This window comes from Crinia signifera, chromosome 3 (genome assembly GCF_055691185.1).
Source record: "Crinia signifera chromosome 3, ASM5569118v1, whole genome shotgun sequence".
In the NCBI taxonomy this organism is placed as follows: domain Eukaryota; kingdom Metazoa; phylum Chordata; class Amphibia; order Anura; family Myobatrachidae; genus Crinia; species Crinia signifera.
Genome location: NC_139219.1, coordinates 107,856,989 through 107,879,761, shown reverse-complemented (window position 1 = coordinate 107,879,761; position 22,773 = coordinate 107,856,989). Strand labels below are relative to the sequence as shown.

At 41.9% G+C, this 22,773-nt stretch overlaps 14 non-coding genes across 14 annotated transcripts; 7 read left to right on the top strand and 7 right to left on the bottom strand.

Moving 5' to 3' along the window:
• The first annotated feature begins 1,649 nt into the window (after positions 1-1,649).
• TRNAK-CUU (transfer RNA lysine (anticodon CUU)) lies at positions 1,650-1,722 on the top strand. Its single transcript has one exon. It is a non-coding gene; the product is annotated as a tRNA-Lys (tRNA).
• An 821-nt stretch (positions 1,723-2,543) lies between these two features.
• On the bottom strand, positions 2,544-2,614 carry TRNAR-GCG (transfer RNA arginine (anticodon GCG)). The gene has a single exon. It is a non-coding gene; the product is annotated as a tRNA-Arg (tRNA).
• A 1,050-nt stretch (positions 2,615-3,664) lies between these two features.
• Positions 3,665-3,735, bottom strand: TRNAG-GCC (transfer RNA glycine (anticodon GCC)). The gene has a single exon. It is a non-coding gene; the product is annotated as a tRNA-Gly (tRNA).
• A 3,362-nt stretch (positions 3,736-7,097) lies between these two features.
• On the top strand, positions 7,098-7,170 carry TRNAK-CUU (transfer RNA lysine (anticodon CUU)). Its single transcript has one exon. It is a non-coding gene; the product is annotated as a tRNA-Lys (tRNA).
• Positions 7,171-8,217: 1,047 nt separating this feature from the next.
• Positions 8,218-8,290, top strand: TRNAK-CUU (transfer RNA lysine (anticodon CUU)). Its single transcript has one exon. It is a non-coding gene; the product is annotated as a tRNA-Lys (tRNA).
• An 826-nt stretch (positions 8,291-9,116) lies between these two features.
• TRNAG-GCC (transfer RNA glycine (anticodon GCC)) lies at positions 9,117-9,187 on the bottom strand. Its single transcript has one exon. It is a non-coding gene; the product is annotated as a tRNA-Gly (tRNA).
• A 1,276-nt stretch (positions 9,188-10,463) lies between these two features.
• On the top strand, positions 10,464-10,536 carry TRNAK-CUU (transfer RNA lysine (anticodon CUU)). The gene has a single exon. It is a non-coding gene; the product is annotated as a tRNA-Lys (tRNA).
• An 821-nt stretch (positions 10,537-11,357) lies between these two features.
• TRNAG-GCC (transfer RNA glycine (anticodon GCC)) lies at positions 11,358-11,428 on the bottom strand. The gene has a single exon. It is a non-coding gene; the product is annotated as a tRNA-Gly (tRNA).
• Positions 11,429-12,478: 1,050 nt separating this feature from the next.
• Positions 12,479-12,549, bottom strand: TRNAV-GAC (transfer RNA valine (anticodon GAC)). The gene has a single exon. It is a non-coding gene; the product is annotated as a tRNA-Val (tRNA).
• A 156-nt stretch (positions 12,550-12,705) lies between these two features.
• TRNAK-CUU (transfer RNA lysine (anticodon CUU)) lies at positions 12,706-12,778 on the top strand. Its single transcript has one exon. It is a non-coding gene; the product is annotated as a tRNA-Lys (tRNA).
• A 3,290-nt stretch (positions 12,779-16,068) lies between these two features.
• Positions 16,069-16,141, top strand: TRNAK-CUU (transfer RNA lysine (anticodon CUU)). Its single transcript has one exon. It is a non-coding gene; the product is annotated as a tRNA-Lys (tRNA).
• Positions 16,142-16,961: 820 nt separating this feature from the next.
• TRNAG-GCC (transfer RNA glycine (anticodon GCC)) lies at positions 16,962-17,032 on the bottom strand. The gene has a single exon. It is a non-coding gene; the product is annotated as a tRNA-Gly (tRNA).
• Positions 17,033-18,082: 1,050 nt separating this feature from the next.
• TRNAG-GCC (transfer RNA glycine (anticodon GCC)) lies at positions 18,083-18,153 on the bottom strand. The gene has a single exon. It is a non-coding gene; the product is annotated as a tRNA-Gly (tRNA).
• A 3,519-nt stretch (positions 18,154-21,672) lies between these two features.
• Positions 21,673-21,745, top strand: TRNAK-CUU (transfer RNA lysine (anticodon CUU)). Its single transcript has one exon. It is a non-coding gene; the product is annotated as a tRNA-Lys (tRNA).
• Positions 21,746-22,773: the final 1,028 nt, after the last annotated feature.

Here is a 22,773-nt window from a genome sequence, read left to right as displayed (position 1 = left end):
ATTGAAGAGCAAGCGTTGCCTTGCCTTGATGCTACAACACTGTAACAAAGCCTGGCCAGCTTAGTCAATAGAAATAAAACTCCCAAGCTAAGAGTCATATGCTTTTAGTACAACATTTGTTTGGTGTTTATTCCCTTTTCAGATCCAGACCTCTCTCTTGGCAGGTGGGAATTCTACCACTTAACCACAAGATTCTAACATTAATTTATTGTATGTGGAATTCTTTACCTGCACCACCAAAATGCAAAGAGCCAGACACTCTTTAACAAAATATACCATAATTTCAGTAAAACTTGAGTACTGCATTGGCCGGGAATCGAACCCGGGCCTCCCGCGTGGCAGGCTAGAATTCTACCACTAAACAACCAATGCTTCACATTTTACTTCACGGTTACTTACCCATTTTCCTCAATTTGTGAAACCAAGCATGCATCTCAGTGTACTGAATGTGGTAGCCTAGATCTACTTTAATAGCTTGTAGGGCACTCCTTGGCTTGAGTGGCCTTTTTGTCACACAACAGTAACCAAGCCTGGCTAGCTCAGTCGGTAGAGCATGAGACTCTTAATCTCAGGGTCGTGGTTTCGAGCCCCACGTTGGCCGGTGTTTTTTCCCAGAATTCTACAGGCGAGATCTCTGTCACTACACAACCAAACGTGTTTTATTTGAAACTTAAAAGAGGTGTACATCAGTGTGTGAAACCAAGCAGGAATCTCAGGATCTACTAAATGTGGAAACCTTGCTTTGGTTTTATAAATTGAAGGGCAATCCTTGCCTTGCCATGATGCCATAACACTGTAAAAAAGCCTAGCTATCTGAGTCAATAGCGAATAAGACTCCAAATCTAAGAGTCATTTGCTTTGAGCACAACATTGGGTGGTGTTTATTCCCTTTTCAGATCCATGCTTCCCTCATAGCAGGCGAGAATTCTACCACTAAACTACAAGATTCTACCACTAAATCATTGTATGTTGAATTCTATACCTGCACCACCAAAATGCAAAGAGCCAGGCACTCTTTAACAAAATATATCGCTGTTTCAGGTGTACATCAGTGGGTGAAACCATGCAGGAATATCAGGATCTACTGAATGTGGAAACTTTGCTTTGGTTTAATAGTGTAGATTGAAGAGCAAGCGTTGCCTTGCCTTGATGCTACAACACTGTAACAAAGCCTGGCCAGCTTAGTCAATAGAAATAAAACTCCCAAGCTAAGAGTCATATGCTTTTAGTACAACATTTGTTTGGTGTTTATTCCCTTTTCAGATCCAGACCTCTCTCTTGGCAGGTGGGAATTCTACCACTAAACCACAAGATTCTAACATTAATTTATTGTATGTGGAATTCTTTACCTGCACCACCAAAATGCAAAGAGCCAGACACTCTTTAACAAAATATACCATAATTTCAGTAAAACTTGAGTACTGCATTGGCCGGGAATCGAACCCGGGCCTCCCGCGTGGCAGGCGATAATTCTACCACTGAACAACCAATGCTTCACATTTTACTTCACGGTTACTTACCCATTTTCCTCAATTTGTGAAACCAAGCATGCATCTCAGTGTACTGAATGTGGTAGCCTAGATCTACTTTAATAGTTTGTAGGGCACTCCTTGGCTTGAGTGGCCTTTTTGTCACACAACAGTAACCAAGCCTGGCTAGCTCAGTCGGTAGAGCATGAGACTCTTAATCTCAGGGTCGTGGGTTCGAGCCCCACGTTGGGCGGTGTTTTTTCCCAGAATTCTACAGGCGAGATCTCTGTCACTACGCAACCAAACGTGTTTTATTTGAAACTTAAAAGAGGTGTACATCAGTGTGTGAAACCAAGCAGGAATCTCAGGATCTACTAAATGTGGAAACCTAGCTTTGGTTTTATAGATTGAAGGGCAATCCTTGCCTTGCCATGATGCCATAACACTGTAAAAAAGCCTAGTTATCTGAGTCAATAGCGAATAAGACTCCAAATCTAAGAGTCATTTGCTTTGAGCACAACATTGGGTGGTGTTTATTCCCTTTTCAGATCCATGCCTCCCTCATAGCAGGCGAGAATTCTACCACTAAACTACAAGATTCTACCACTAAATCATTGTATGTTGAATTCTATACCTGCACCACCAAAATGCAAAGAGCCAGGCACTCTTTAACAAAATATATTGCTGTTTCAGGTGTACATCAGTGGGTGAAACCATGCAGGAATATCAGGATCTACTGAATGTGGAAACTTTGCTTTGGTTTAATAGTGTAGATTGAAGAGCAAGCGTTGCCTTGCCTTGATGCTACAACACTGTAACAAAGCCTGGCCAGCTTAGTCAATAGAAATAAAACTCCCAAGCTAAGAGTCATATGCTTTTAGTACAACATTTGTTTGGTGTTTATTCCCTTTTCAGATCCAGACCTCTCTCTTGGCAGGTGGGAATTCTACCACTTAACCACAAGATTCTAACATTAATTTATTGTATGTGGAATTCTTTACCTGCACCACCAAAATGCAAAGAGCCAGACACTCTTTAACAAAATATACCATAATTTCAGTAAAACTTGAGTACTGCATTGGCCGGGAATCGAACCCGGGCCTCCCGCGTCGCAGGCTAGAATTCTACCACTAAACAACCAATGCTTCACATTTTACTTCACGGTTACTTACCCATTTTCCTCAATTTGTGAAACCAAGCATGCATCTCAGTGTACTGAATGTGGTAGCCTAGATCTACTTTAATAGCTTGTAGGGCACTCCTTGGCTTGAGTGGCCTTTTTGTCACACAACAGTAACCAAGCCTGGCTAGCTCAGTCGGTAGAGCACGAGACTCTTAATCTCAGGGTCGTGGGTTCGAGCCCCACGTTGGACGGTGTTTTTTCCCAGAATTCTACAGGTGAGATCTCTGTCACTACACAACCAAACGTGTTTTATTTGAAACTTAAAAGAGGTGTACATCAGTGTGTGAAACCAAGCAGGAATCTCAGGATCTACTAAATGTGGAAACCTAGCTTTGGTTTTATAGATTGAAGGGCAATCCTTGCCTTGCCATGATGCCATAACACTGTAAAAAAGCCTAGTTATCTGAGTCAATAGCGAATAAGACTCCAAATCTAAGAGTCATTTACTTTGAGCACAACATTGGGTGGTGTTTATTCCCTTTTCAGATCCATGCCTCCCTCATGGCAGGCGAGAATTCTACCACTAAACCACAAGATTCTACCACTAAATCATTGTATGTTGAATTCTATACCTGCACCACCAAAATGCAAAGAGCCAGGCACTCTTTAACAAAATATATCGCTTTTTCAGGTGTACATCAGTGGGTGAAACCATGCAGGAATATCAGGATCTACTGAATGTGGAAACTTTGCTTTGGTTTAATAGTGTAGATTGAAGAGCAAGCGTTGCCTTGCCTTGATGCTACAACACTGTAACAAAGCCTGGCCAGCTTAGTCAATAGAAATAAAACTCCCAAGCTAAGAGTCATATGCTTTTAGTACAACATTTGTTTGGTGTTTATTCCCTTTTCAGATCCAGACCTCTCTCTTGGCAGGTGGGAATTCTACCACTTAACCACAAGACTCTAACATTAATTTATTGTATGTGGAATTCTATACCTGCACCACCAAAATGCAAAGAGCCAGACACTCTTTAACAAAATATACCAAAATTTCAGTAAAACTTGAGCACTGCATTGGCCGGGAATCGAACCCGGGCCTCCCGCGTGGCAGGCGAGAATTCTACCACTGAACAACCAATGCTTCACATTTTACTTCACGGTTACTTACCCATTTTCCTCAATGTGGGTCGTGGGTTCGAGCCCCACGTTGGGCGGTGTTTTTTCCCAGAATTCTACAGGCGAGATCTCTGTCACTACACAACCAAACGTGTTTTATTTGAAACTTAAAAGAGGTGTACATCAGTGTGTGAAACCAAGCAGGAATCTCAGGATCTACTAAATGTGGAAACCTTGCTTTGGTTTTATAAATTGAAGGGCAATCCTTGCCTTGCCATGATGCCATAACACTGTAAAAAAGCCTAGCTATCTGAGTCAATAGCGAATAAGACTCCAAATCTAAGAGTCATTTGCTTTGAGCACAACATTGGGTGGTGTTTATTCCCTTTTCAGATCCATGCCTCCCTCATGGCAGGCGAGAATTCTACCACTAAACCACAAGATTCTACATCTAAATCATTGTATGTTAAATTCTATACCTGCACCACCAAAATGCAAAGAGCCAGGCACTCTTTAACAAAATATATCGCTGTTTCAGGTGTACATCAGTGGGTGAAACCATGCAGGAATATCAGGATCTACTGAATGTGGAAACTTTGCTTTGGTTTAATAGTGTAGATTGAAGAGCAAGCGTTGCCTTGCCTTGATGCTACAACACTGTAACAAAGCCTGGCAAGCTTAGTCAATAGAAATAAAACTCCCAAGCTAAGAGTCATATGCTTTTAGTACAACATTTGTTTGGTGTTTATTCCCTTTTCAGATCCAGACCTCTCTCTTGGCAGGTGGGAATTCTACCACTTAACCACAAGATTCTAACATTAATTTATTGTATGTGGAATTCTTTACCTGCACCACCAAAATGCAAAGAGCCAGACACTCTTTAACAAAATATACCATAATTTCAGTAAAACTTGAGTACTGCATTGGCCGGGAATCGAACCCGGGCCTCCCGCGTGGCAGGCTAGAATTCTACCACTGAACAACCAATGCTTCACATTTTACTTCACGGTTACTTACCCATTTTCCTCAATTTGTGAAACCAAGCATGCATCTCAGTGTACTGAATGTGGTAGCCTAGATCTACTTTAATAGCTTGTAGGGCACTCCTTGGCTTGAGTGGCCTTTTTGTCACACAACAGTAACCAAGCCTGGCTAGCTCAGTCGGTACAGCATGAGACTCTTAATCTCAGGGTCGTGGGTTCGAGCCCCACGTTGGGCGGTGTTTTTTCCCAGAATTCTACAGGTGAGATCTCTGTCACTACACAACCAAACGTGTTTTATTTGAAACTTAATAGAGGTGTACATCAGTGTGTGAAACCAAGCAGGAATCTCAGGATCTACTAAATGTGGAAACCTAGCTTTGGTTTTATAGATTGAAGGGCAATCCTTGCCTTGCCATGATGCCATAACACTGTAAAAAAGCCTAGTTATCTGAGTCAATAGAGAATAAGACTCCAAATCTAAGAGTCATTTACTTTGAGCACAACATTGGGTGGTGTTTATTCCCTTTTCAGATCCATGCCTCCCTCATGGCAGGCGAGAATTCTACCACTAAACCACAAGATTCTACCACTAAATCATTGTATGTTGAATTCTATACCTGCACCACCAAAATGCAAAGAGCCAGGCACTCTTTAACAAAATATATCGCTTTTTCAGGTGTACATCAGTGGGTGAAACCATGCAGGAATATCAGGATCTACTGAATGTGGAAACTTTGCTTTGGTTTAATAGTGTAGATTGAAGAGCAAGCGTTGCCTTGCCTTGATGCTACAACACTGTAACAAAGCCTGGCCAGCTTAGTCAATAGAAATAAAACTCCCAAGCTAAGAGTCATATGCTTTTAGTACAACATTTGTTTGGTGTTTATTCCCTTTTCAGATCCAGACCTCTCTCTTGGCAGGTGGGAATTCTACCACTTAACCACAAGACTCTAACATTAATTTATTGTATGTGGAATTCTATACCTGCACCACCAAAATGCAAAGAGCCAGACACTCTTTAACAAAATATACCAAAATTTCAGTAAAAATTGAGCACTGCGTTGGCCGGGAATCGAACCCGGGCCTCCCGCGTGGCAGGCGAGAATTCTACCACTGAACAACCAATGCTTCACATTTTACTTCACGGTTACTTACCCATTTTCCTCAATGTGTGAAACCAAGCATGCATCTCAGTGTACTGAATGTGGTAGCCTAGATCTACTTTAATAGCCTGTATTGCACTCCTTGGCTTGAGTGGCCTTTTTGTCAAATCACAGTAACCAAGCCTGGCTAGCTCAGTCAGTAGAGCATGAGACTCTTAATCTCAGGGTCGTGGGTTCGAGCCCCACTTTGGCAGTGTTTTTTCCCAGAATTCTACAGGCGAGATCTCTGTCACTACACAACCAAACGTGTTTTATTTGAAACTTAAAAGAGGTGTACATCAGTGTGTGAAACCAAGCAGGAATCTCAGGATCTACTAAATGTGGAAACCTTTCTTTGGTTTTATAGGTTGAAGGGCAATCCTTGCCTTGCCATGATGCCATAACACTGTAAAAAAGCCTAGCTATCTGAGTCAATAGCGAATAAGACTCCAAATCTAAGAGTCATTTGCTTTGAGCACAACATTGGGTGGTGTTTATTCCCTTTTCAGATCCATGCCTCCCTCATAGCAGGCGAGAATTCTACCACTAAACTACAAGATTCTACCACTAAATCATTGTATGTTGAATTCTATACCTGCACCACCAAAATGCAAAGAGCCAGGCACTCTTTAACAAAATATATTGCTGTTTCAGGTGTACATCAGTGGGTGAAACCATGCAGGAATATCAGGATCTACTGAATGTGGAAACTTTGCTTTGGTTTAATAGTGTAGATTGAAGAGCAAGCGTTGCCTTGCCTTGATGCTACAACACTGTAACAAAGCCTGGCCAGCTTAGTCAATAGAAATAAAACTCCCAAGCTAAGAGTCATATGCTTTTAGTACAACATTTGTTTGGTGTTTATTCCCTTTTCAGATCCAGACCTCTCTCTTGGCAGGTGGGAATTCTACCACTAAACCACAAGATTCTACCATTAATTTATTGTATGTGGAATTCTATACCTGCACCACCAAAAAGCAAAGAGCCAGACACTCTTTAACAAAATATACCATAATTTCAGTAAAACTTGAGTACTGCATTGGCCGGGAATCGAACCCGGGCCTCCCGCATGGCAGGCGAGAATTCTACCACTGAACAACCAATGTTTCACATTTTACTTCACGGTTACTTACCCATTTTCCTCAATTTGTGAAACCAAGCATGCATCTCAGTGTACTGAATGTGGTAGCCTAGATCTACTTTAATAGCTTGTAGGGCACTCCGTGGCTTTAGTGGCCTTTTTGTCACACAACAGTAACCAAGCCTGGCTAGCTCAGTCGGTAGAGCATGAGACTCTTAATCTCAGGGTCGTGGGTTCGAGCCCCACGTTGGGCGGTGTTTTTTCCCAGAATTCTACAGGCGAGATCTCTGTCACTACACAACCAAACGTGTTTTATTTGAAACTTAAAAGAGGTGTACATCAGTGTGTGAAACCAAGCAGGAATCTCAGGATCTACTAAATGTGGAAACCTTGCTTTGGTTTTATAAATTGAAGGGCAATCCTTGCCTTGCCATGATGCCATAACACTGTAAAAAAGCCTAGCTATCTGAGTCAATAGCGAATAAGACTCCAAATCTAAGAGTCATTTGCTTTGAGCACAACATTGGGTGGTGTTTATTCCCTTTTCAGATCCATGCCTCCCTCATGGCAGGCGAGAATTCTACCACTAAACCACAAGATTCTACATCTAAATCATTGTATGTTAAATTCTATACCTGCACCACCAAAATGCAAAGAGCCAGGCACTCTTTAACAAAATATATCGCTGTTTCAGGTGTACATCAGTGGGTGAAACCATGCAGGAATATCAGGATCTACTGAATGTGGAAACTTTGCTTTGGTTTAATAGTGTAGATTGAAGAGCAAGCGTTGCCTTGCCTTGATGCTACAACACTGTAACAAAGCCTGGCAAGCTTAGTCAATAGAAATAAAACTCCCAAGCTAAGAGTCATATGCTTTTAGTACAACATTTGTTTGGTGTTTATTCCCTTTTCAGATCCAGACCTCTCTCTTGGCAGGTGGGAATTCTACCACTTAACCACAAGATTCTAACATTAATTTATTGTATTGGAATTCTTTACCTGCACCACCAAAATGCAAAGAGCCAGACACTCTTTAACAAAATATACCATAATTTCAGTAAAACTTGAGTACTGCATTGGCCGGGAATCGAACCCGGGCCTCCCGCGTGGCAGGCTAGAATTCTACCACTGAACAACCAATGCTTCACATTTTACTTCACGGTTACTTACCCATTTTCCTCAATTTGTGAAACCAAGCATGCATCTCAGTGTACTGAATGTGGTAGCCTAGATCTACTTTAATAGCTTGTAGGGCACTCCTTGGCTTGAGTGGCCTTTTTGTCACACAACAGTAACCAAGCCTGGCTAGCTCAGTCGGTAGAGCATGAGACTCTTAATCTCAGGGTCGTGGGTTCGAGCCCCACGTTGGGCGGTGTTTTTTCCCAGAATTCTACAGGTGAGATCTCTGTCACTACACAACCAAACGTGTTTTATTTGAAACTTAAAAGAGGTGTACATCAGTGTGTGAAACCAAGCAGGAATCTCAGGATCTACTAAATGTGGAAACCTAGCTTTGGTTTTATACAGTAGATTGAAGGGCAATCCTTGCCTTGCCATGATGCCATAACACTGTAAAAAAGCCTAGTTATCTGAGTCAATAGCGAATAAGACTCCAAATCTAAGAGTCATTTACTTTGAGCACAACATTGGGTGGTGTTTATTCCCTTTTCAGATCCATGCCTCCCTCATGGCAGGCGAGAATTCTACCACTAAACCACAAGATTCTACCACTAAATCATTGTATGTTGAATTCTATACCTGCACCACCAAAATGCAAAGAGCCAGGCACTCTTTAACAAAATATATCGCTTTTTCAGGTGTACATCAGTGGGTGAAACCATGCAGGAATATCAGGATCTACTGAATGTGGAAACTTTGCTTTGGTTTAATAGTGTAGATTGAAGAGCAAGCGTTGCCTTGCCTTGATGCTACAACACTGTAACAAAGCCTGGCCAGCTTAGTCAATAGAAATAAAACTCCCAAGCTAAGAGTCATATGCTTTTAGTACAACATTTGTTTGGTGTTTATTCCCTTTTCAGATCCAGACCTCTCTCTTGGCAGGTGGGAATTCTACCACTTAACCACAAGACTCTAACATTAATTTATTGTATGTGGAATTCTATACCTGCACCACCAAAATGCAAAGAGCCAGACACTCTTTAACAAAATATACCAAAATTTCAGTAAAACTTGAGCACTGCATTGGCCGGGAATCGAACCCGGGCCTCCCGCGTGGCAGGCGAGAATTCTACCACTGAACAACCAATGCTTCACATTTTACTTCACGGTTACTTACCCATTTTCCTCAATGTGTGAAACCAAGCATGCATCTCAGTGTACTGAATGTGGTAGCCTAGATCTACTTTAATAGCCTGTATTGCACTCCTTGGCTTGAGTGGCCTTTTTGTCAAATCACAGTAACCAAGCCTGGCTAGCTCAGTCAGTAGAGCATGAGACTCTTAATCTCAGGGTCGTGGGTTCGAGCCCCACTTTGGCAGTGTTTTTTCCCAGAATTCTACAGGCGAGATCTCTGTCACTACACAACCAAGCGTGTTTTATTTGAAACTTAAAAGAGGTGTACATCAGTGTGTGAAACCAAGCAGGAATCTCAGGATCTACTAAATGTGGAAACCTTTCTTTGGTTTTATAGGTTGAAGGGCAATCCTTGCCTTGCCATGATGCCATAACACTGTAAAAAAGCCTAGCTATCTGAGTCAATAGCGAATAAGACTCCAAATCTAAGAGTCATTTGCTTTGAGCACAACATTGGGTGGTGTTTATTCCCTTTTCAGATCCATGCCTCCCTCATGGCAGGCGAGAATTCTACCACTAAACCACAAGATTCTACCACTAAATCATTGTATGTTAAATTCTATACCTGCACCACCAAAATGCAAAGAGCCAGGCACTCTTTAACAAAATATATCGCTGTTTCAGGTGTACATCAGTGGGTGAAACCAAGCAGGAATATCAGGATCTACTGAATGTGGAAACTTTGCTTTGGTTTAATAGTGTAGATTGAAGAGCAAGCGTTGCCTTGCCTTGATGCTACAACACTGTAACAAAGCCTAGCCAGCTTAGTAAATAGAAATAAAACTCCCAAGCTAAGAGTCATATGCTTTTAGTACAACATTTGTTTGGTGTTTATTCCCTTTTCAGATCCAGACCTCTCTCTTGGCAGGTGGGAATTCTACCACTAAACCACAAGATTCTACCATTAATTTATTGTATGTGGAATTCTATACCTGCACCACCAAAATGCAAAGAGCCAGACACTCTTTAACAAAATATACCATAATTTCAGTAAAACTTGAGTACTGCATTGGCCGGGAATCGAACCCGGGCCTCCCGCATGGCAGGCGAGAATTCTACCACTGAACAACCAATGCTTCACATTTTACTTCACGGTTACTTACCCATTTTCCTCAATGTGTGAAACCAAGCATGCATCTCAGTGTACTGAATGTGGTAGCCTAGATCTACTTTAATAGCTTGTAGGGCACGCCTTGGCTTGAGTGGCCTTTTTGTCACATCACAGTAACCAAGCCTGGCTAGCTCAGTCGGTAGAGCATGAGACTCTTAATCTCAGGGTCGTGGGTTCGAGCCCCACGTTGGGCGGTGTTTTTTCCCAGAATTCTACAGGCGAGATCTCTGTCACTACACAACCAAACGTGTTTTATTTGAAACTTAAAAGAGGTGTACATCAGTGTGTGAAACCAAGCAGGAATCTCAGGATCTACTAAATGTGGAAACCTTGCTTTGGTTTTATAGATTGAAGGGCAATCCTTGCCTTGCCATGATGCCATAACACTGTAAAAAAGCCTAGCTATCTGAGTCAATAGCGAATAAGACTCCAAATCTAAGAGTCATTTGCTTTGAGCACAACATTGGGTGGTGTTTATTCCCTTTTTAGATCCATGCCTCCCTCATGGCAGGCGAGAATTCTACCACTAAACCACAAGATTCTACCACTAAATCATTGTATGTTGAATTCTATGCCTGCACCACCAAAATGCAAAGAGCCATGCACTATTTAACAAAATATATCGCTGTTTCAGGTGTACATCAGTGGGTGAAACCATGCAGGAATATCAGGATCTACTGAATGTGGAAACTTTGCTTTGGTTTAGTAGTGTAGATTGAAGAGCAAGCGTTGCCTTGCCTTGATGCTACAACACTGAAACAAAGCCTGGCCAGCTTAGTCAATAGAAATAAAACTCCCAAGCTGAGAGTCATATGCTTTTAATACAACATTTGTTTGGTGTTTATTCCCTTTTCAGATCCAGACCTCTCTCTTGGCAGGTGGGAATTCTACCACTAAACCACACGATTCTACCATTAATTTATTGTATGTGGAATTCTATACCTGCACCACCAAAATGCAAAGAGCCAGCCACTCTTTAACAAATTATACCATAATTTCCGTAAAACTTGAGTACTGCATTGGCCGGGAATCGAACCCGGGCCTCCCGCGTGGCAGGCGAGAATTCTACCACTGAACAACCAATGCTTCACATTTTACTTCACGGTTACTTACCCATTTTCCTCAATTTGTGAAACCAAGCATGCATCTCAGTGTACTGAATGTGGTAGCCTAGATCTACTTTAATAGTTTGTAGGGCACTCCTTGGCTTGAGTGGCCTTTTTGTCACACAACAGTAACCAAGCCTGGCTAGCTCAGTCGGTAGAGCATGAGACTCTTAATCTCAGGGTCGTGGGTTCGAGCGAAACGTTGGGCGGTGTTTTTTCCCAGAATTCTACAGGCGAGATCTCTGTCACTACACAACCAAACGTGTTTTATTTGAAACTTAAAAGAGGTGTACATCAGTGTGTGAAACCAAGCAGGAATCTCAGGATCTACTAAATGTGGAAACCTTGCTTTGGTTTTATAAATTGAAGGGCAATCCTTGCCTTGCCATGATGCCATAACACTGTAAAAAAGCCTAGCTATCTGAGTCAATAGCAAATAAGACTCCAAATCTAAGAGTCATTTGCTTTGAGCACAACATTGGGTGGTGTTTATTCCCTTTTCAGATCCATGCCTCCCTCATGGCAGGCGAGAATTCTACCACTAAACCACAAGATTCTACCACTAAATCATTGTATGTTAAATTCTATACCTGCACCACCAAAATGCAAAGAGCCAGGCACTCTTTAACAAAATATATCGCTGTTTCAGGTGTACATCAGTGGGTGAAACCATGCAGGAATATCAGGATCTACTGAATGTGGAAACTTTGCTTTGGTTTAATAGTGTAGATTGAAGAGCAAGCGTTGCCTTGCCTTGATGCTACAACACTGTAACAAAGCCTGGCCAGCTTAGTCAATAGAAATAAAACTCCCAAGCTAAGAGTCATATGCTTTTAGTACAACATTTGTTTGGTGTTTATTCCCTTTTCAGATCCAGACCTCTCTCTTGGCAGGTGGGAATTCTACCACTAAACCACAAGATTCTACCATTAATTTATTGTATGTGGAATTCTATACCTGCACCACCAAAATGCAAAGAGCCAGACACTCTTTAACAAAATATACCATAATTTCAGTAAAACTTGAGTACTGCATTGGCCGGGAATCGAACCCGGGCCTCCCGCGTGTCAGGCGAGAATTCTACCACTGAACAACCAATGCTTCACATTTTACTTCACGGTTACTTACCCATTTTCCTCAATGTGTGAAACCAAGCATGCATCTCAGTGTACTGAATGTGGTAGCCTAGATCTACTTTAATAGCTTGTAGGGCACTCCTTGGCTTGAGTGGCCTTTTTGTCAGACAACAGTAACCAAGCCTGGCTAGCTCAGTCGGTAGAGCATGAGACTCTTAATCTCAGGGTCGTGGGTTCGAGCCCCACGTTGGGCGGTGTTTTTTCCCAGAATTCTACAGGCGAGATCTCTGTCACTACACAACCAAACGTGTTTTATTTGAAACTTAAAAGAGGTGTACATCAGTGTGTGAAACCAAGCAGGAATCTCAGGATCTACTAAATGTGGAAACCTTGCTTTGGTTTTATAGATTGAAGGGCAATCCTTGCCTTGCCATGATGCCATAACACTGTAAAAAAGCCTAGCTGTCTGAGTCAATAGCGAATAAGACTCCAAATCTAAGAGTCATTTGCTTTGAGCACAACATTGGGTGGTGTTTATTCCCTTTTTAGATCCATGCCTCCCTCATGGCAGGCGAGAATTCTACCACTAAACCACAAGATTCTACCACTAAATCATTGTATGTTGAATTCTATGCCTGCACCACCAAAATGCAAAGAGCCAGGCACTCTTTAACAAAATATATCGCTGTTTCAGGTGTACATCAGTGGGTGAAACCATGCAGGAATATCAGGATCTACTGAATGTGGAAACTTTGCTTTGGTTTAGTAGTGTAGATTGAAGAGCAAGCGTTGCCTTGCCTTGATGCTACAACACTGTAACAAAGCCTGGCCAGCTTAGTCAATAGAAATAAAACTCCCAAGCTAAGAGTCATATGCTTTTAGTACAACATTTGTTTGGTGTTTATTCCCTTTTCAGATCCAGACCTCTCTCTTGGCAGGTGGGAATTCTACCACTAAACCACAAGATTCTAACATTAATTTATTGTATGTGGAATTCTATACCTGCACCACCAAAAAGCAAAGAGCCAGACACTCTTTAACAAAATATACCATAATTTCAGTAAAACTTGAGTACTGCATTGGCCGGGAATCGAACCCAGGCCTCCCGCGTGGCAGGCGAGGATTCCACCACTGAACAACCAATGCTTCACATTTTACTTCACGGTTACTTACCCATTTTCCTCAATTTGTGAAACCAAGCATGCATCTCAGTGTACTGAATGTGGTAGCCTAGATCTACTTTAATAGCTTGTAGGGCACTCCTTGGCTTGAGTGGCCTTTTTGTCACACAACGGTAACGAAGCCTGGCTAGCTCGGTCGGTAGAGCATGAGACTCTTAATCTCAGGGTCGTGGGTTCGAGCCCCACGTTGGGCGGTGTTTTTTCCCAGAATTCTACAGGCGAGATCTCTGTCACTACACAACCAAACGTGTTTTATTTGAAACTTAAAAGAGGTGTACATCAGTGTGTGAAACCAAGCAGGAATCTCAGGATCTACTAAATGTGGAAACCTTGCTTTGGTTTTATAAATTGAAGGGCAATCCTTGCCTTGCCATGATGCCATAACACTGTAAAAAAGCCTAGCTATCTGAGTCAATAGCGAATAAGACTCCAAATCTAAGAGTCATTTGCTTTGAGCACAACATTGGGTGGTGTTTATTCCCTTTTCAGATCCATGCCTCCCTCATGGCAGGCGAGAATTCTACCACTAAACCACAAGATTCTACCACTAAATCATTGTATGTTAAATTCTATACCTGCACCACCAAAATGCAAAGAGCCAGGCACTCTTTAACAAAATATATCGCTGTTTCAGGTGTACATCAGTGGGTGAAACCATGCAGGAATATCAGGATCTACTGAATGTGGAAACTTTGCTTTGGTTTAATAGTGTAGATTGAAGAGCAAGCGTTGCCTTGCCTTGATGCTACAACACTGTAACAAAGCCTGGCCAGCTTAGTCAATAGAAATAAAACTCCCAAGCTAAGAGTCATATGCTTTTAGTACAACATTTGTTTGGTATTTATTCCCTTTTCAGATCCAGACCTCTCTCTTGGCAGGTGGGAATTCTACCACTAAACCACAAGATTCTACCATTAATTTATTGTATGTGGAATTCTATACCTGCACCACCAAAATGCAAAGAGTCAGCCACTCTTTAACAAAATATACCATAATTTCAGTAAAACTTGAGTACTGCATTGGCCGGGAATCGAACCCGGGCCTCCCGCGTGGCAGGCGAGAATTCTACCACTGAACAGCCAATGCTTCACATTTTACTTCACGGTTACTTACCCATTTTCCTCAATGTGTGAAACCAAGCATGCATCTCAGTGTACTGAATGTGGTAGCCTAGATCTACTTTAATAGCTTGTATTGCACTCCTTGGCCTGAGTGGCCTTTTTGTCACATCACAGTAACCAAGCCTGGCTAGCTCAGTCGGTAGAGCATGAGACTCTTAATCTCAGGGTCGTGGGTTTGAGCCCCACGTTGGGCGGTGTTTTTTCCCAGAATTCTACAGGCGAGATCTCTGTCACTACACAACCAAACGTGTTTTATTTGAAACTTAAAAGAGGTGTACATCAGTGTGTGAAACCAAGCAGGAATCTCAGGATCTACTAAATGTGGAAACCTAGCTTTGGTTTTATAGATTGAAGGGCAATACTTGCCTTGCCATGATGCCATAACACTGTAAAAAAGCCTAGTTATCTGAGTCAATAGCGAATAAGACTCCAAATCTAAGAGTCATTTGCTTTGAGCACAACATTGGGTGGTGTTTATTCCCTTTTCAGATCCATACCTCCCTCATAGCAGGCGAGAATTCTACCACTAATCTACAAGATTCTACCACTAAATCATTGTATGTTGAATTCTATACCTGCACCACTAAAATGCAAAGAGCCAGGCACTCTTTAACAAAATATATTGCTGTTTCAGGTGTACATCAGTGGGTGAAACCATGCAGGAATATCAGGATCTACTGAATGTGGAAACTTTGCTTTGGTTTAATAGTGTAGATTGAAGAGCAAGCGTTGCCTTGCCTTGATGCTACAACACTGTAACAAAGCCTGGCCAGCTTAGTCAATAGAAATAAAACTCCCAAGCTAAGAGTCATATGCTTTTAGTACAACATTTGTTTGGTGTTTATTCCCTTTTCAGATCCAGACCTCTCTCTTGGCAGGTGGGAATTCTACCACTTAACCACAAGATTCTACCATTAATTTATTGTATGTGGAATTCTTTACCTGCACCACCAAAATGCAAAGAGCCAGACACTCTTTAACAAAATATACCATAATTTCAGTAAAACTTGAGTACTGCATTGGCCGGGAATCGAACCCGGGCCTCCCGCGTGGCAGGCTAGAATTCTACCACTGAACAACCAATGCTTCACATTTTACTTCACGGTTACTTACCCATTTTCCTCAATTTGTGAAACCAAGCATGCATCTCAGTGTACTGAATGTGGTAGCCTAGATCTACTTTAATAGTTTGTAGGGCACTCCTTGGCTTGAGTGGCCTTTTTGTCACACAACAGTAACCAAGCCTGGCTAGCTCAGTCGGTAGAGCATGAGACTCTTAATCTCAGGGTCGTGGGTTCGAACCCCACGTTGGGCGGTGTTTTTTCCCAGAATTCTACAGGCGAGATCTCTGTCACTACACAACCAAACGTGTTTTATTTGAAACTTAAAAGAGGTGTACATCAGTGTGTGAAACCAAGCAGGAATCTCAGGATCTACTAAATGTGGAAACCTAGCTTTGGTTTTATAGATTGAAGGGCAATCCTTGCCTTGCCATGATGCCATAACACTGTAAAAAAGCCTAGTTATCTGAGTCAATAGCGAATAAGACTCCAAATCTAAGAGTCATTTGCTTTGAGCACAACATTGGGTGGTGTTTATTCCCTTTTCAGATCCATGCCTCCCTCATAGCAGGCGAGAATTCTACCACTAAACTACAAGATTCTACCACTAAATCATTGTATGTTGAATTCTATACCTGCACCACCAAAATGCAAAGAGCCAGGCACTCTTTAACAAAATATATTGCTGTTTCAGGTGTACATCAGTGGGTGAAACCATGCAGGAATATCAGGATCTACTGAATGTGGAAACTTTGCTTTGGTTTAATAGTGTAGATTGAAGAGCAAGCGTTGCCTTGCCTTGATGCTACAACACTGTAACAAAGCCTGGCCAGCTTAGAAATAGAAATAAAACTCCCAAGCTAAGAGTCATATGCTTTTAGTACAACATTTGTTTGGTGTTTATTCCCTTTTCAGATCCAGACCTCTCTCTTGGCAGGTGGGAATTCTACCACTAAACCACAAGATTCTACCATTAATTTATTGTATGTGGAATTCTATACCTGCACCACCAAAATGCAAAGAGCCAGACACTCTTTAACAAAATATACCATAATTTCAGTAAAACTTGAGTACTGCATTGGCCGGGAATCGAACCCGGGCCTCCCGCGTGGCAGGCGAGAATTCTACCACTGAACAACCAATGCTTCACATTTTACTTCACGGTTACTTACCCATTTTCCTCAATGTGTGAAACCAAGCATGCATCTCAGTGTACTGAATGTGGTAGCCTAGATCTACTTTAATAGCTTGTATTGCACTCCTTGGCTTGAGTGGCCTTTTTGTCAAATCACAGTAACCAAGCCTGGCTAGCTCAGTCGGTAGAGCATGAGACTCTTAATCTCAGGGTCATGGGTTCGAGCCCCACATTGGGCGGTGTTTTCTCCCAGAATTCTACAGGCGAGATCTCTGTCACTACACAACCAAACGTGTTTTATTTGAAACTTAAAAGAGGTGTACATCAGTGTGTGAAACCAAGCAGGAATCTCAGGATCTACTAAATGTGGAAACCTAGCTTTGGTTTTATAGATTGAAGGGCAATCCTTGCCTTGCCATGATGCCATAACACTGTAAAAAAGCCTAGTTATCTGAGTCAATAGCGAATAAGACTCCAAATCTAAGAGTCATTTGCTTTGAGCACAACATTGGGTGGTGTTTATTCCCTTTTCAGATCCATGCCTCCCTCATAGCAGGCGAGAATTCTACCACTAAACTACAAGATTCTACCACTAAATCATTGTATGTTGAATTCTATACCTGCACCACCAAAATGCAAAGAGCCAGGCACTCTTTAACAAAATATATCGCTTTTTCAGGTGTACATCAGTGGGTGAAACCATGCAGGAATATCAGGATCTACTGAATGTGGAAACTTTGCTTTGGTTTAATAGTGTAGATTGAAGAGCAAGCGTTGCCTTGCCTTGATGCTACAACACTGTAACAAAGCCTGGCCAGCTTAGTCAATAGAAATAAAACTCCCAAGCTAAGAGTCATATGCTTTTAGTACAACATTTGTTTGGTGTTTATTCCCTTTTCAGATCCAGACCTCTCTCTTGGCAGGTGGGAATTCTACCACTAAACCACAAGATTCTACCATTAATTTATTGTATGTGGAATTCTATACCTGCACCACCAAAATGCAAAGAGCCAGACACTCTTTAACAAAATATACCATAATTTCAGTAAAACTTGAGTACTGCATTGGCCGGGAATCGAACCCGGGCCTCCCGCGTGGCAGGCGAGAATTCTACCACTGAACAACCAATGCTTCACATTTTACTTCACGGTTACTTACCCATTTTCCTCAATGTGTGAAACCAAGCATGCATCTCAGTGTACTGAATGTGGTAGCCTAGATCTACTTTAATAGCTTGTATTGCACTCCTTGGCTTGAGTGGCCTTTTTGTCAAATCACAGTAACCAAGCCTGGCTAGCTCAGTCGGTAGAGCATGAGACTCTTAATCTCAGGGTCATGGGTTCGAGCCCCACATTAGGCGGTGTTTTTTCCCAGAATTCTACAGGCGAGATCTCTGTCACTACACAACTAAATGTGTTTTATTTGAAACTTAAAAGAGGTGTACATCAGTGTGTGAAACCAAGCGGGAATCTCAGGATCTACTAAATGTGGAAACCTTGCTTTGGTTTTATAGATTGAAGGGCAATCCTTGCCTTGCCATGATGCCATAACACTGTAAAAAAGCCTAGCTATCTGAGTCAATAGCGAATAAGACTCCAAATCTAAGAGTCATTTGCTTTGAGCACAACATTGGGTGGTGTTTATTCCCTTTTTAGATCCATGCCTCCCTCATGGCAGGCGAGAATTCTACCACTAAACCACAAGATTCTACCACTAAATCATTGTATGTTGAATTCTATGCCTGCACCACCAAAATGCAAAGAGCCAGGCACTCTTTAACAAAATATATTGCTGTTTCAGGTGTACATCAGTGGGTGAAACCATGCAGGAATATCAGGATCTACTGAATGTGGAAACTTTGCTTTGGTTTAATAGTGTAGATTGAAGAGCAAGCGTTGCCTTGCCTTGATGCTACAACACTGTAACAAAGCCTGGTCAGCTTAGTCAATAGAAATAAAACTCCCAAGCTAAGAGTCATATGCTTTTAGTACAACATTTGTTTGGTGTTTATTCCCTTTTCAGATCCAGACCTCTCTCTTGGCAGGTGGGAATTCTACCACTAAACCACAAGATTCTAACATTAATTTATTGTATGTGGAATTCTATACCTGCACCACCAAAAAGCAAAGAGCCAGACACTCTTTAACAAAATATACCATAATTTCAGTAAAACTTGAGTACTGCATTGGCCGGGAATCGAACCCGGGCCTCCCGCGTGGCAGGCGAGAATTCAACCACTGAACAACCAATGCTTCACATTTTACTTCACGGTTACTTACCCATTTTCCTCAATTTGTGAAACCAAGCATGCATCTCAGTGTACTGAATGTGGTAGCCTAGATCTACTTTAATAGCTTGTATTGCACTCCTTGGCCTGAGTGGCCTTTTTGTCACATCACAGTAACCAAGCCTGGCTAGCTCAGTCGGTAGAGCATGAGTCTCTTAATCTCAGGGTCGTGGGTTTGAGCCCCACGTTGGGCGGTGTTTTTTCCCAGAATTCTACAGGCGAGATCTCTGTCACTACACAACCAAACGTGTTTTATTTGAAACTTAAAAGAGGTGTACATCAGTGTGTGAAACCAAGCAGGAATCTCAGGATCTACTAAATGTGGAAACCTTGCTTTGGTTTTATAAATTGAAGGGCAATCCTTGCCTTGCCATGATGCCATAACACTGTAAAAAAGCCTAGCTATCTGAGTCAATAGCGAATAAGACTCCAAATCTAAGAGTCATTTGCTTTGAGCACAACATTGGGTGGTGTTTATTCCCTTTTCAGATCCATGCCTCCCTCATAGCAGGCGAGAATTCTACCACTAAACTACAAGATTCTACCACTAAATCATTGTATGTTGAATTCTATACCTGCACCACCAAAATGCAAAGAGCCAGGCACTCTTTAACAAAATATATTGCTGTTTCAGGTGTACATCAGTGGGTGAAACCATGCAGGAATATCAGGATCTACTGAATGTGGAAACTTTGCTTTGGTTTAATAGTGTAGATTGAAGAGCAAGCGTTGCCTTGCCTTGATGCTACAACACTGTAACAAAGCCTGGCCAGCTTAGTCAATAGAAATAAAACTCCCAAGCTAAGAGTCATATGCTTTTAGTACAACATTTGTTTGGTGTTTATTCCCTTTTCAGATCCAGACCTCTCTCTTGGCAGGTGGGAATTCTACCACTTAACCACAAGATTCTAACATTAATTTATTGTATGTGGAATTCTTTACCTGCACCACCAAAATGCAAAGAGCCAGACACTCTTTAACAAAATATACCATAATTTCAGTAAAACTGGAGTACTGCATTGGCCGGGAATCGAACCCGGGCCTCCCGCGTGGCAGGCTAGAATTCTACCACTGAACAACCAAGGCTTCACATTTTACTTCACGGTTACTTACCCATTTTCCTCAATTTGTGAAACCAAGCATGCATCTCAGTGTACTGAATGTGGTAGCCTAGATCTACTTTAATAGCTTGTAGGGCACTCCTTGGCTTGAGTGGCCTTTTTGGCACACAACAGTAACCAAGCCTGGCTAGCTCAGTCGGTAGAGCATGAGACTCTTAATCTCAGGGTCGTGGTTTCGAGCCCCACGTTGGCCGGTGTTTTTTCCCAGAATTCTACAGGCGAGATCTCTGTCACTACACAACCAAACGTGTTTTATTTGAAACTTAAAAGAGGTGTACATCAGTGTGTGAAACCAAGCAGGAATCTCAGGATCTACTAAATGTGGAAACCTTGCTTTGGTTTTATAAATTGAAGGGCAATCCTTGCCTTGCCATGATGCCATAACACTGTAAAAAAGCCTAGCTATCTGAGTCAATAGCGAATAAGACTCCAAATCTAAGAGTCATTTGCTTTGAGCACAACATTGGGTGGTGTTTATTCCCTTTTCAGATCCATGCCTCCCTCATAGCAGGCGAGAATTCTACCACTAAACTACAAGATTCTACCACTAAATCATTGTATGTTGAATTCTATACCTGCACCACCAAAATGCAAAGAGCCAGGCACTCTTTAACAAAATATATCGCTGTTTCAGGTGTACATCAGTGGGTGAAACCATGCAGGAATATCAGGATCTACTGAATGTGGAAACTTTGCTTTGGTTTAATAGTGTAGATTGAAGAGCAAGCGTTGCCTTGCCTTGATGCTACAACACTGTAACAAAGCCTGGCCAGCTTAGTCAATAGAAATAAAACTCCCAAGCTAAGAGTCATATGCTTTTAGTACAACATTTGTTTGGTGTTTATTCCCTTTTCAGATCCAGACCTCTCTCTTGGCAGGTGGGAATTCTACCACTAAACCACAAGATTCTAACATTAATTTATTGTATGTGGAATTCTTTACCTGCACCACCAAAATGCAAAGAGCCAGACACTCTTTAACAAAATATACCATAATTTCAGTAAAACTTGAGTACTGCATTGGCCGGGAATCGAACCCGGGCCTCCCGCGTGGCAGGCGATAATTCTACCACTGAACAACCAATGCTTCACATTTTACTTCACGGTTACTTACCCATTTTCCTCAATTTGTGAAACCAAGCATGCATCTCAGTGTACTGAATGTGGTAGCCTAGATCTACTTTAATAGTTTGTAGGGCACTCCTTGGCTTGAGTGGCCTTTTTGTCACACAACAGTAACCAAGCCTGGCTAGCTCAGTCGGTAGAGCATGAGACTCTTAATCTCAGGGTCGTGGGTTCGAGCCCCACGTTGGGCGGTGTTTTTTCCCAGAATTCTACAGGCGAGATCTCTGTCACTACGCAACCAAACGTGTTTTATTTGAAACTTAAAAGAGGTGTACATCAGTGTGTGAAACCAAGCAGGAATCTCAGGATCTACTAAATGTGGAAACCTAGCTTTGGTTTTATAGATTGAAGGGCAATCCTTGCCTTGCCATGATGCCATAACACTGTAAAAAAGCCTAGTTATCTGAGTCAATAGCGAATAAGACTCCAAATCTAAGAGTCATTTGCTTTGAGCACAACATTGGGTGGTGTTTATTCCCTTTTCAGATCCATGCCTCCCTCATAGCAGGCGAGAATTCTACCACTAAACTACAAGATTCTACCACTAAATCATTGTATGTTGAATTCTATACCTGCACCACCAAAATGCAAAGAGCCAGGCACTCTTTAACAAAATATATTGCTGTTTCAGGTGTACATCAGTGGGTGAAACCATGCAGGAATATCAGGATCTACTGAATGTGGAAACTTTGCTTTGGTTTAATAGTGTAGATTGAAGAGCAAGCGTTGCCTTGCCTTGATGCTACAACACTGTAACAAAGCCTGGCCAGCTTAGTCAATAGAAATAAAACTCCCAAGCTAAGAGTCATATGCTTTTAGTACAACATTTGTTTGGTGTTTATTCCCTTTTCAGATCCAGACCTCTCTCTTGGCAGGTGGGAATTCTACCACTTAACCACAAGATTCTAACATTAATTTATTGTATGTGGAATTCTTTACCTGCACCACCAAAATGCAAAGAGCCAGACACTCTTTAACAAAATATACCATCATTTCAGTAAAACTTGAGTACTGCATTGGCCGGGAATCGAACCCGGGCCTCCCGCGTGGCAGGCTAGAATTCTACCACTAAACAACCAATGCTTCACATTTTACTTCACGGTTACTTACCCATTTTCCTCAATTTGTGAAACCAAGCATGCATCTCAGTGTACTGAATGTGGTAGCCTAGATCTACTTTAATAGCTTGTAGGGCACTCCTTGGCTTGAGTGGCCTTTT